Consider the following 12,259-nt stretch of genomic DNA (forward strand, 5'->3'; position numbering starts at 1 on the left):
TTTTGAGATTAAGGAAGTTACTGAAGAGGCACCAGAAACAGAGACATCACATAGGGTGTGGAATTTGCTAAGCATTTAGCCATAATAAATGAGCAGCCCATTCAGAATTCTGAAAAGTCTATCCAGTGAACTCAAGAGGGGAAACTGTAGGAGTCCCCAGCTAACAGTGGAGCAAGTTGTGATGATGATAATGATTCATGAATATATATTTCTGGATAAATACCAAGAGGATTTTCCAAAACAAAGACCAGTTTGCCAATTCATGGAACTAGTGACCTGTGACCTTTCCAAAACCCATATCTGAGTGTTAAGTAGGAAATCCAACACAGTGGTTTAAAAATTATTTTAATGAAAAACAGGACATTCTAAAATAAAGCAAAGTATAGTTCAATTGTGGACCATGGAAATTTTTATTTCAAGCTTTTGAAGGTGGATTTTATAACTAAATAAAATAATATTGCATGTTGAAAAATCATACACTTGCCTGCAACTCTATGAGGATAGAGATATAGTGGGGAAAAAAAAACACAGTTCAGCAAGAAGAGAGAAACAATGATATCACTGTGGAAAGTTACCACAGGCTTTGTAGTCAGCTGAATGATCCTAATGCATTGTACAAAATTGACATGAAGATGATATCATCTAGGGCAGATTTTCCAAACTATGGGTCACCACCAGTGAGTCATAAAAGCCATTCACTGGGTTATGACGAACATTTTTATAATTGATACTATGTTGAATAAAATAAAATAAAATATAAATATATTAAAAAAGAGAAAAATATTTTAATTCAAAGATCACAGAAAGGAGAAATATTATTTTGTGGGACTTTTTTCAGTCACATATAGAGAGATAAATAAAATACAATGAATATACCAGTGGTGGGGGGTGTGTGTGTATGTGTACATATACATGTAAATGTATATGTGCATATTTGCAATAAAATAATGTATATTTCTTACTATGAATTTCAGTGAAAAAAAGAAACAATATTGATCTGATGATTGAAAGTATGTATTTTTGGTGTCTGTTGCACATAGTAATTCTTCCTCATTATATAACATTTTCATGTATTATATGTATATGATTTCTGACTTACATGGATTATTTAACCTTTCTAGTGTCTCTCATCTCTAAATGGCGGTAATTGAAATTTTTTACTGCAAAATGTTGTAATAAGAAATAAAGAAAAGGTACATATCTATTAAATGGTCATTCTGTTAGTAACAGAACAGCCAGTTAATTCTTGAATTGGTGGTTTCATCTATCAGGAGAAAGGGAATAAAAGGAGAAATAATTACTTTGGATTTAATTTTGCCAAAGAGAAAAAATGAATTGATGACAGGAAAATTTCTAGAAAGGTTAAGAGAAAGACTGATTATATTGTCTTAAAATTCAGAGCTATGCAAAAAGAAATCTGTATATAGCCAGAAAATTCATTAAAATAACATAGAAAACTTCTAGGAGCCAAACAAGAAATAACCAAAATCCTAGCAGAGAAAAACCGAAGGATACAGAAAACCATAGATCAAAAGGATAGGTGTTAATCACTGAGATAAATTATTAAGTACATGGCTTTCAATGACTTAGCCGAAGAAGACAGGAGAACTGAAGTAGAGTATGCATTCACTAAGCATATGCCTCCCTAAAATAATCCTATTTCTTTCCAATAGGTTTCTATATTGATAGGTCTTAGAAATATTAATTTCAGCATGGAATATTCTATAATATATACAAATGATCCTTCCAAACCAAAAATATTTCATGGAATCAAATATAGCCTAGTTAAGTATATTTCATGTTGGTTGAATAGTCATATCTACAGACAAAGCCGAGGGAAGAGTAGACCTGGATTCAAATCCTTTTACTATATCTATGACCTCTAGCAAACCAAGCCTTGATTTTTAAATCTCTAAAACTGGATCACAGTTATTAATTTAATAGCTTATTGCGAAGATGCAATTAATTACAATCCATAGAGAGGGCACAGTAAGTTTCCCGGCAAATACTAGAATATTAATACATGTGATTTTCAAAGTGTTCTAAAAGAATCGCAGCACTGGAAAACATGCATTGCACTTTGCATTGCATGTTATATTTAGTGGAATTAGTATATTTCTGTCATTTTAACATCAGTTAAATCTGATTTATTAATGTTCTTATATGGCTACATGTTTGTTTCTAAAAATAGCACAAATGTTTAGAATTTTTAAAAATTTTTTAAGAAAAGGGGCGCCTGGGTGGCTCAGTGGGTTAAAGCCTCTGCCTTCAGCTCGGGTCATGATCCCAGGATCCTGGGATCGAGCCCCGCGTCGGGCTCTCTGCTCAGTGGGGAGCCTGCTTTCCTCTCTCCCTCTCTCTCTGCCTACTTGTGATCTCAATAAAATCTTAAAAAAAAAAAAAATTTTAAGAAAGAATAATCTTCACTATCAAGTGAGTTGGATATGACTATACTTTTACCCATAATGCCAAGATAGTATGGAAAACAGTTATTCTGTAAATACCTTAGGCTATTACAAAAGAAAAATTAAGATACATTCCTGTTAAAAATATGACCATAACCGATAATTTCTAGTATAGGAAAGGATGAGAAAAAGGCCCATGTTTTAGAACTATATGTATTTAACTCTAAATAATGATTTTAAAAACAAGAGAAAACCTAAAATCAGCTATGTAACCTTACACAATTTATTTTGTGTACCTAAGCATGAGATAATATTGTATAATTTATAAGGTTGTTGGGAGAATTATATTAAATAACTTATTTAAAACATTTGTCTCTGGGGTTTCTGGCTGGCTCAGTTGGTAGAGCATGCAACTCTTAATCTTGGGGTCATGAGTTCAAGCCCCATATTGTGCCTAGAGCTTATTTTAAAAATATAAATAAATAAAACATAAAAAATAAATTAAAAAAAAACATTTGGGTCTGAAGTTATTATTGTCTTATAATAAGGAGAATGTAATATATTTTAGTTTCTTGATCAGGTTCACACATATCTATTTGTTTTTCCTCATAGTAATTATACAAAAATCCAAAATACACAGAACTGTCTGACTTTCAGATTTAATAATTTAATACTTTGAAAGTCAAAATTAGTGGGTAAAGCATGTGTAATAGAGCCAGAGGGTTTGTTGTTCATAAGGATACATTTTTTAATTAAGATAAATTTTGAATTTTTTATCAAAGTAAATTATACTTGTGATATCCAAGAAAATAACATAATATAGATTGCCATTTAAAGTATTTTAAAGCAATGGTCACCTGCCCTACACTCCCATTTATTCACCTATTCCTTAGCTGAGTCTTCTGTTAATTTCTAATATTCCAAAATTAAGTTATTTTTGTGTATTTTAGTAATTGCCTTTGTCATACTTTAATTTGCTTATGCCTCTATTTTTAATTTCATCCATGTTTGAGAATTAGATTGTCAGACTCTGCTGCTTTTCATGTTAAGTCTTACCCTACAATAAAATATTGACTACTGTCTCTGAGAACATGGGCAGGAAATTTGGACTGACTGATAGGCTTTGCTTTAGAGTATTTAAGTAGGGAGCTATTAGACTATAATCCCTAAGTACCAAAATAAGAAAAGTTTTTTATTTTATTTTTTACATAAAAGTAAACACCAACATGACCATTCTTTTAAGCTCTTTAAATGCAATATTTTGCTTTTTCTTATAATGTTTTACTCAGGAAGACTATAAGTTCATAAAGTTATGCTATATTTAGCTTTATAGCATTCAATGCATTAATTTATATACAAGCAGGCTCTCAGTAAATATTTTTAACCTGAACTGAACCCTAAGAATTTACAAAGTTTATCTATTTTAGAAGATAGTTTTTTCTTTTTTTTTTTTTATCATGGTTTAAGATTGTGTACATTTTAAATCTAAAGAAAATATTTTCAAGAGCTTATGCTGGACACTGGGAGATTGTATTTGTCAGCAGTAGATCCAAAATGATAGCATCCTGTGGTAAGTCCTGCTCAGTGATGAGAAACCCTGCAGCTTATCTCATGAGAATGTCACATGTATTAAATGATAGCAGAACAGAATATCTGTACCTGAAATGCACTTTGTGATCAAAAAAAAAAAAAAAGAGGGTGTTTGGAAAATAATTTTTTCCCTGTTTATTTTTCATACTTTGAATAGTATCTGTTGAAACTCTGTTACTTTAGTTATCTATGGACATACTGGATTAAAGTAGAAGTCCTGTTTTTTTTTTTTTTAAAGATTTTATTTATTTATTTGACAGGCAGAGATTATAAGTAGGCAGAGAGGCAGGCAGAGAGAGAGAGGAGGAAGCAGGCTCTCTGCTGAGCAGAGAGCTGGATGCGGGGTTCGATCCCAGGACTCTGGGATCATGACCCGAACCGAAGGCAGAGGCTTTAACCCACTGAGCCACCCAGGTGCCCCTAGAAGTCCTATTATTCTTATCCACAAAATGACTCAATATTATGTAAAGGTAATGAAACACAACTAGTGACAGATTCCATATTTTTCCTTAATATTCATTATTTGATTTATTTCATCTAATGGTATTATAGTTGTTTACATAAACACACCTCTACCCTGATCTAGGGCACTAGCTATTTCTTATCTCTTAACCTCTCTCCTGGCTAGTTTCTCTCTTTCCCTTATTTCCTGATAAAATCTCTTAGGAACACAACAAAGTAATCTTTCAAACATATGTCAGATTGGAGCTCCAGAGTGGCTCAGTTGGTTGAGCGTCTGACTCTTGATTTTGACTTGGGTCATGGTCTCTGGGTCATGGGATAGAGCCCTGTGTTGGGCTCTGTGTTCAGCTTGGAGGCTGTTTGGGATTCTCTCTTTCCCTCCCACTCTGTCCTTTCCCCCTGCTCACATGTTCGCTCTCTTTCTCTCTAAATAAATACACAAATAAACAAAGTCTTTAAAAAATAAATAAATAAAAACATATGTCAAATTATATCAAAATCCACCATTGGATTTCTAAATCTGAGTTAACTGCACAGATCTTATAATATGAAGTTCCTTAATTTGCCTATATATACTCTAACCTCTTTACTATTCTCCCTCTCTACTACACGGGCCACAGATGCCTCCTAGATGTTTCTTGAAAGCACTAATTCACACTTCTGCCTGAGGAATTTTGCACGTGCTGTCCTTTCTGTCCGAATGCTTTTTTGGCTGAAGCTCTCATATTTTCTTTAGGCATATTATTAGTGGAAAAACATTCCAATTTATCCTCCTCTTGCTCCCTAAAGCTTCCAGGATGGAATCAAGTAAATCTAAAGTTGAAATAATAGGTCCTTGGTAAAGATATCTCTGGTGTGTGTAAAGCCCATTATTCTGGAGCCTTAGAACTTGAAAGGTAAATCATTAAATTTGGAGTACTAGCCATAGTACTAATACAATATTCTTAGTTGAGGTAAAATTGACATATTTGTTTCAGGTGTACAACATAATGATTTGATATTTGTATATATTGTGAGATGTTCACCACAATAAGTATAGTTAACATCCATCACTGTCCAGTTTATGATTTCTTTCTTATGATAAGTAATTTTAAGATTTACTCTCTTAGTAACTCTCAAATATGCAAGACAGTATTGTTCAATATATCATCATGCTATACCCATGACTTATTTATTTTATAACTGGACCAATGCATTATTCTTGATCTGTTCCACTAAGGCATACAGTGAATATGCAATTAAGTTAATTATAATAATAAGATCCTAAGAATAAACATATTTGGAGCAACTATTAGAGAGAATAGAAGAGATGGTCTAATGCCTTCTTTTTTTAATCAGGCATCAAAAGTACAATTATATGCCTGGTCCTGCACTAACTATGAATTCAATATGGTTCTTGCCTTTAGAGAATTTATAATCAGATGAAATAAGGACAAGTAAGGTCCATTGCTAGAAATAAAAACAGAGCTGCGAGCACAGCATGGCAGTGCATCTGACCTGGTTACAAAGAGAGATCAGGGAAGTCTTCCTTATGAAAGTGACACATGAGCTGAATCCTAAAAATATAAATAAGGAGGAACCAGGTGAGGTACAAGACATAAGGAGATGGTGTGTTTCACACTTAGGGTTTAGCATTTATAAACACATAGAGGAAAGAGCAAACAGGGAAAGTAGAATTTGAAGTAGCTCAACAAGAAAACCCATAGAGAGGACTGATAAGAGATAATAACTTGTCTGTGCTGAGAACAGTTTGAAGTTTTCTACACATATTATTTTATGCCTTACTACAACTCCATGAATTAGGTACTACTAATATTCTCATTTACAGATGAGGAAACCAAGACACAAAAGCAGGTTCAGTCACTTGTTCAAAGTCACAGTTGCCTACCAGTCGATTTGGAGTCCAGGCTTAATCACTGTCCTCTCGGTAGGCTGATTAATTCTACAAATGACCTTGCATTGATGTTTTTTATATCTCTGGAACCTTAACAGTTACGGCATATTTCAGGTGGTTAAATGTTTCATGAATGGATGTATGGCTTCAAAAATAAGTGGTGCGATTTTGGGTTCCCCATTTATTTCTGAAACCTTCCTTCAAGCTAAGTAGGAGAATTAAGAAAAAGCAAATTCCTACCAATAACTAATAAAAAGTGTTCATCTGAAATGGATTTTTGCATTTCATTTGAAGCACAACATTATACAGAAGGCAAATACCCTAACAGATACAGTCAGTGTTAGCTCCTTTGAACATCTGCACCATTATTTTCAATCTCTTTGTTTCTCTCATGCTAATATAAGTCCTAGATTCTGGAGGTGGAAAAAAGATTATGTAACTCAGTCACTGATAACTATCAGTCTGTCCAAAGTACATACACAGGGTGTATGTTTGGACATCCAGTAGTCATCTGGCACCATTCATTGTTCAACTTTCTACTCTATGTGGAATGATAAAAGCTTTAAATAATAATACTAAATAAATAAATAGCCCTCTTGCACTATCAACTGAAGAGAAAATTTGAAACAAACAAAATGAAAAATAAAAAGTTCATTTCATAATTAAACCTCTCCAACTTTACAGTTATCTCTCATTAGTAACATCACTTGACCTACTTTTAATTAAATCATATTGCTTTAGTGCATGAAGTAGCTCACTCAAGTTTTATTCCAGATCTTCTGCTTAAACGGCATGGCTTGCCTTGGGCTAATCTCTTATTCCAAATGTCCTTGAGGTTTATAGAATTTTTTTTGAGGTTTAAAGCAAGTGTGAAGCCCCATTGCATTATAAATGAATATAGACATTATGTAATCTAATGCACTGAGCCATTTAGCATTTCATGCCATTTAAATATGTGACATAATTAAAGCGTGTGGATGAAACACTCATAAAACAAAGGCCTAGTGGTAAATTATTTCTGAGTATCATCAAATATCTGCCTTTCATTAGCTATACATAGGAATTTGTTCACAGACACAATGTACAGATTATGTGTCAGAATTATGTTCTACAAAAAAATATAATGTATTTCCTATTTTTTTTAAGCAAGCTCTAAGGCCCAATACGGGGCTTAAACTCATGACCCCAGATCAAGAGTCACATTCTCTACCAACTGAGTCAGACAGGCACCCCAAATGTATTTTCTATTTTAAAAATTTGAAGTAGTATTGAGATAAAACCAAAGCATGTTTTGTTTTCATAGTGGGGGGAAGAATATTATTTAAAATGAAACTGGGAGGAAAACTAATGGGATTGAGCACCTGCTATTTCCAGGCACTCTTACTGACATTATCACTCCAGTTGGCCTCCTGCATGCTAGTCTAGAGAATCATTAGCATTGTTATAAATAAATCCCTGCTGTTATGAATTCTGGAGCATCCTATGTCGAGTTCCCTATGTAAGAAGCAATCTGATTGCAAATCAATGCTTATAATTCAGAACATATTTTCTTGTGACCACTGACTTGGAGCTCCTATTTAAACAGTTTTTATTTTCTCTGCCTTTGGCATCTCAGCCACTACGCCATGTCTCCAGATGGGTAGTTGCATGGCCTCTCATTGTGCGAAGAAACCCGTGTTCTCCACCACCATGTAGTTTTTATGTTTAAGTCAGACTTCAAACATGTCTCCCTAATGTGTTACCCTTTTTTGCAGAAAAACAAAAAAATAATTTACTTATACATAAAACTGAATCAGCCCACAGCTTTTCTCCTTACAGATAAAGAAAGTAAAGGATACAACAGTAACTATTTGGTCATGTTGAGAATCAAACTGTATTAAGTAAGGAATAGTACTAAGAAAATAAGACAACAGTTCTAATGTCTAGGAAACAAATATCCTACCAAAAAGTTCAACCCACAAAACCTGGAGAGAAAGAAAGCAGGTATATTATTGAATAAGCATATTTGGAATATAATGAACATTGCAGGCTGCTTTTGAAAGATGCTACAAAGACCAGACAGAATCTCATACAAATTTATAAAGAACCAATAACTCTTCTTTTATCTCCTTGAGAGACAAACTGATGTAACTTGTCTCTGTATACCTTGTGACTATACCTTGTAAGAAATCTTAGTGGATTTCTAAAGTACGTTTCTAGAAGGCCAGCAGTCTTGCACTGTAAAATCAAAAGGTTGGGCCTATTATGGTTTAAAACAGACACCCTAAAGGAGGTTGCTGCTTCCTTCCTCTTTATTAAACATAAAAAATTTCATTTTACACTTATATTAAGCCTTGAAGTGAGCCTTTCACTTCAAGACATACACATTTTAAAAAAAGATAATACAGAGCTCTCTGTGCAAGAGGGAATTTGGTTCTTAATCCCAAAGCCCAAAACCAGTCAGTTAGATTGAAATGTATGGGAGAGTTAGTGAGTAAATCTGAACCATACTGAGGTTCTAAATAGATTCAAACCTAAGCTGACCCCAAGATGGGATATTTCTCCCTATGTTCCTAATCTGAGTTTTAGGACTTTTCTGATTTAGGAAAGAATTGATCTGTCCTGTTAGGAAGAGAGACAAAAGAGCAAGAAGGAAAGGGTTCTCCAATGCAACTAATATTTTCCAGATCTTCATAGGCAAAAGCAACAATTTCTGAGCCAAGCCCCCTTAAGGAAAAGAAAAGACAAAAAATTACAAATGTAAAAAGAGATGATTTGGGAGGAATCTAATTAGAATAGGGTTTCTTTTTTTTATGTGATGATGAGTCCTATCCTAGAATTATCTTTTTAGATGTATTAAATATAATAAAGCACACAGGCATGAAAGATAAACCAATTATATTGAAACACAGTTATCCAAGTATTTAAAATCTATAACTGAAAAAACAAATTTTGATGTAATAATATATTGCTTCTGGGGCGCCTGGGTGGCTCAGTGGGTTGAGCCGCTACCTTCAGCTCGGGTCATGATCTCAGGGTCCTGGGATCGAGTCCCGCATCTGGCTCTCTGCTCAGCGGAGAGCCTGCTTCCCTTCCTCTCTCTCTGCCTGCCTCTCGTGATTTCTCTCTGTCAAATAAATAAATAAAATCTTAAAAAAATAATAATATATTGCTTCCTAATTATTGCCTTAAATTTTAAGTTTTAGCAAATCTAATAACTACTTTGTGATAGGAACAAATAATATTTTGAGGTATCTGCAACAATTATAATTAATATAAAAACATCTATAATTCCTGTTGGTGATGAAGTGCCAGTGGTTTGCTGCCTATGTTTGAAATTAAGTGAAATGGTAAAATTCAGTTAGAAAACAAAAATTCCATAAGAATTGAAAATGATAAACAATTTTTCCCATCCAAATTCACGAAACAAGAAAAAAGAACCCCTGAGTTATAAGGAAGAGAAGATGAGCCAATTTGTCTTCCTTTTCACTGTTAATATTGGCTCTTGTTTCCTCCTGGACTTCTAAAGGATAAAGAGTCTAGAGAGTTAGAGGACCACATCCACAGTGATTGTTAACAGCTGAGCATGGACACTCCCAAAATCCACTCCACCCCTACCCCCACCTCTTGAGACAATAGCTGAATTGAAGATGTAGGTCCCTCTGCCTTTGGGGTGGAGGACTCTGCTCTTCATCCTTAGGAAAAGTGAAGAGGAGAGGAAAATGAAAGCCAGGAGCTCTTCCTAGAGGGAACAATGCCCCGGCAGAATCCCTAAATGGCATTCCTCTTTCTCAAAGGAAGAGCTTGGCAGAAACACCAGGGAGGTTTCCTCCTGCCCTTTCTCTACACTTTGTAGACATTCCTAGGATTGATGAGATTAGTTCATCCTCCTAAGGCCTTTATGAAACCTGCATGATATCACCTCCAGAAGAGTCTGTTCGGTCAGAGAGTTGCTTGATTCATTTTATCTAGACCCACACCATAGAGCATATCTATCAGATGTTTCCTGTTCCCGTTCCAGTTTGAAATTTCCTCCCCTCCAAGGCGAGAAGTAAATAGGCAGTAAATAGTGAAGCTGGGATTCAACACTAGATCTTGAAGATTCCAAAGCTTTGGGTTTTATATAGCATTTACTATACTACCCTACGCAAATGGTTTGAAAAATCTGAGTTTTATATTCCATGCATTTAGTCAGTAGCAAGATAGTAATATACTGTATATTTTAGTTTTCTTAATACTTATAACATATTTATTGAAAGCCATTATATAAACAGACACTGTGCCTGACTCCAGAAGTATAAATAGTGTATAAAAAGGAAATAGAAACTTTGACTTAATAGATTTTGGGAGTTCAGAGACAGAGACAGACCCTATATAAATAAGTGGTTTTATATAAATATAAATATAAATATAAATATAAATATAAAACAAGTTATAATTAAGTGTCCTGAACTTAATGGAATGCTGTTATGAAGGGATCTTCTGAAGTAGTCTAGAAGACAGGGAAGACTTCCCTGAGAAATCATGTTTGTGAAGCAATCAGGCAGGAGTAATAAATTGTCACAGAGGATTTTTTTAAGTTCATTTTGTACTGATATGTTAACTTTTAAAATAATTTTTAAACAATAAAAGATTGCCATCACTTAAAGTCAATGAGTTGGAAATCAGAAACTAAGCAATGAAGAGGGATTTTAGTTTTTAAAAAACATCAACAATTCAACTAAAATCATTTTAAGAACTTGTCTTCCCATATACACTTTTCTACAAAATCATAGGCTAGTGGTTGCTAGGGACTTGGGAATATAGGGAATAGGGAGTGATTGCTTATGAATATAAGAATTCCTTTGGGGATGACAGAAATATTCTAAAATTAAAGGGTTGGTTACACTACTTCATAAACATGCTATAAAAAAAAAAAACCTCACTCAATAGTATATTTTAAAAGGGTGAATTTTATGGTATGTGAATTATACCTCAGTCTTGAAAAGGAGGTTAAAAATGAGTGACATAGGCATCACAGATACTACCAACATCCTTACTATTAGTAGAATTTACATATGGTGGCATGGCAAATCTATCCAAGGAATATAGCTACTCGTAGGTCTGTGTCATAGTACGATTCTTCTTGAAGAACACACTCTGATGGAGAACACAGCTCATCGAGCACTGGGGCATGAAGGGAAGGCCTTCCTAGCCAGCAAAATCAAATGAGTGAGTCCAGGCAATCAGTGAGGTGACAGATGTAGAAGCTCATATGCTTCTAAGTTTATTTAGTGAGTGATTAAAATGGTTTACGAGCCACTGATTACAACATGGAGATGAATTTTTTTTTTTTTTTTTTTTTTAGTGTTAAACAGGAGTGTGGAATTTTTTTTTTTTTTTTAAGATTTATTTATTTATTTGACAGACAGAGATCACAAGCAGGTAGAGAGTCAGGCAGAGAGAGAGGAGGAAGCAGGCCTCTTGCTGAGCAGAGAGCCTGATGCGGGGCTCGATCCCAGGACCCTGAGACCATGACCTGAGCCGAAGGCAGAGACTATAACCCACTGAGCCACCCAGGCGCCCCAGAAGTGTGGAATTTTACCACAAAATTAATTCACAAGTAATAAAGACAGATTTTTGTTTTTGTTTTTTTTATTTCTTTTATGTGACAGATGAGGTAATAGGAGACTCATGGCAGTATTAACTTTAGTTTTCCAGATAAATAAATGTGAATGTATCAGAACTAATGGAGAAAGAAATGAAAATCAAAATAAATAGTTACTTAGAGTAACAGTTTATAATTTAAAGAAATAATTATTACCATTATGCTAGAATAGCCTTATTGGAGGCTTATCATTTAAGATAAACAAAATGAAATGATTATACAGTAGACATGAAGAGAAGCATGAAATGAATGGCTGAATAATTAGATTTTTTTTAAAGCCAA

The 12,259-nt window shown here is 34.0% G+C and overlaps 1 protein-coding gene across 2 annotated transcripts in view; it reads left to right on the plus strand.

Annotated features, from left to right (window-relative positions):
- CSMD3 (CUB and Sushi multiple domains 3) overlaps window positions 1-12,259 on the plus strand; it is a 1,273,428-nt gene that overhangs the window by 1,013,875 nt on the left and 247,294 nt on the right. The gene's annotated exons all lie outside the window — the stretch shown is intronic.

This window comes from Meles meles, chromosome 1 (assembly GCF_922984935.1).
Source record: "Meles meles chromosome 1, mMelMel3.1 paternal haplotype, whole genome shotgun sequence".
Taxonomy (NCBI): Eukaryota; Metazoa; Chordata; class Mammalia; order Carnivora; family Mustelidae; genus Meles; species Meles meles.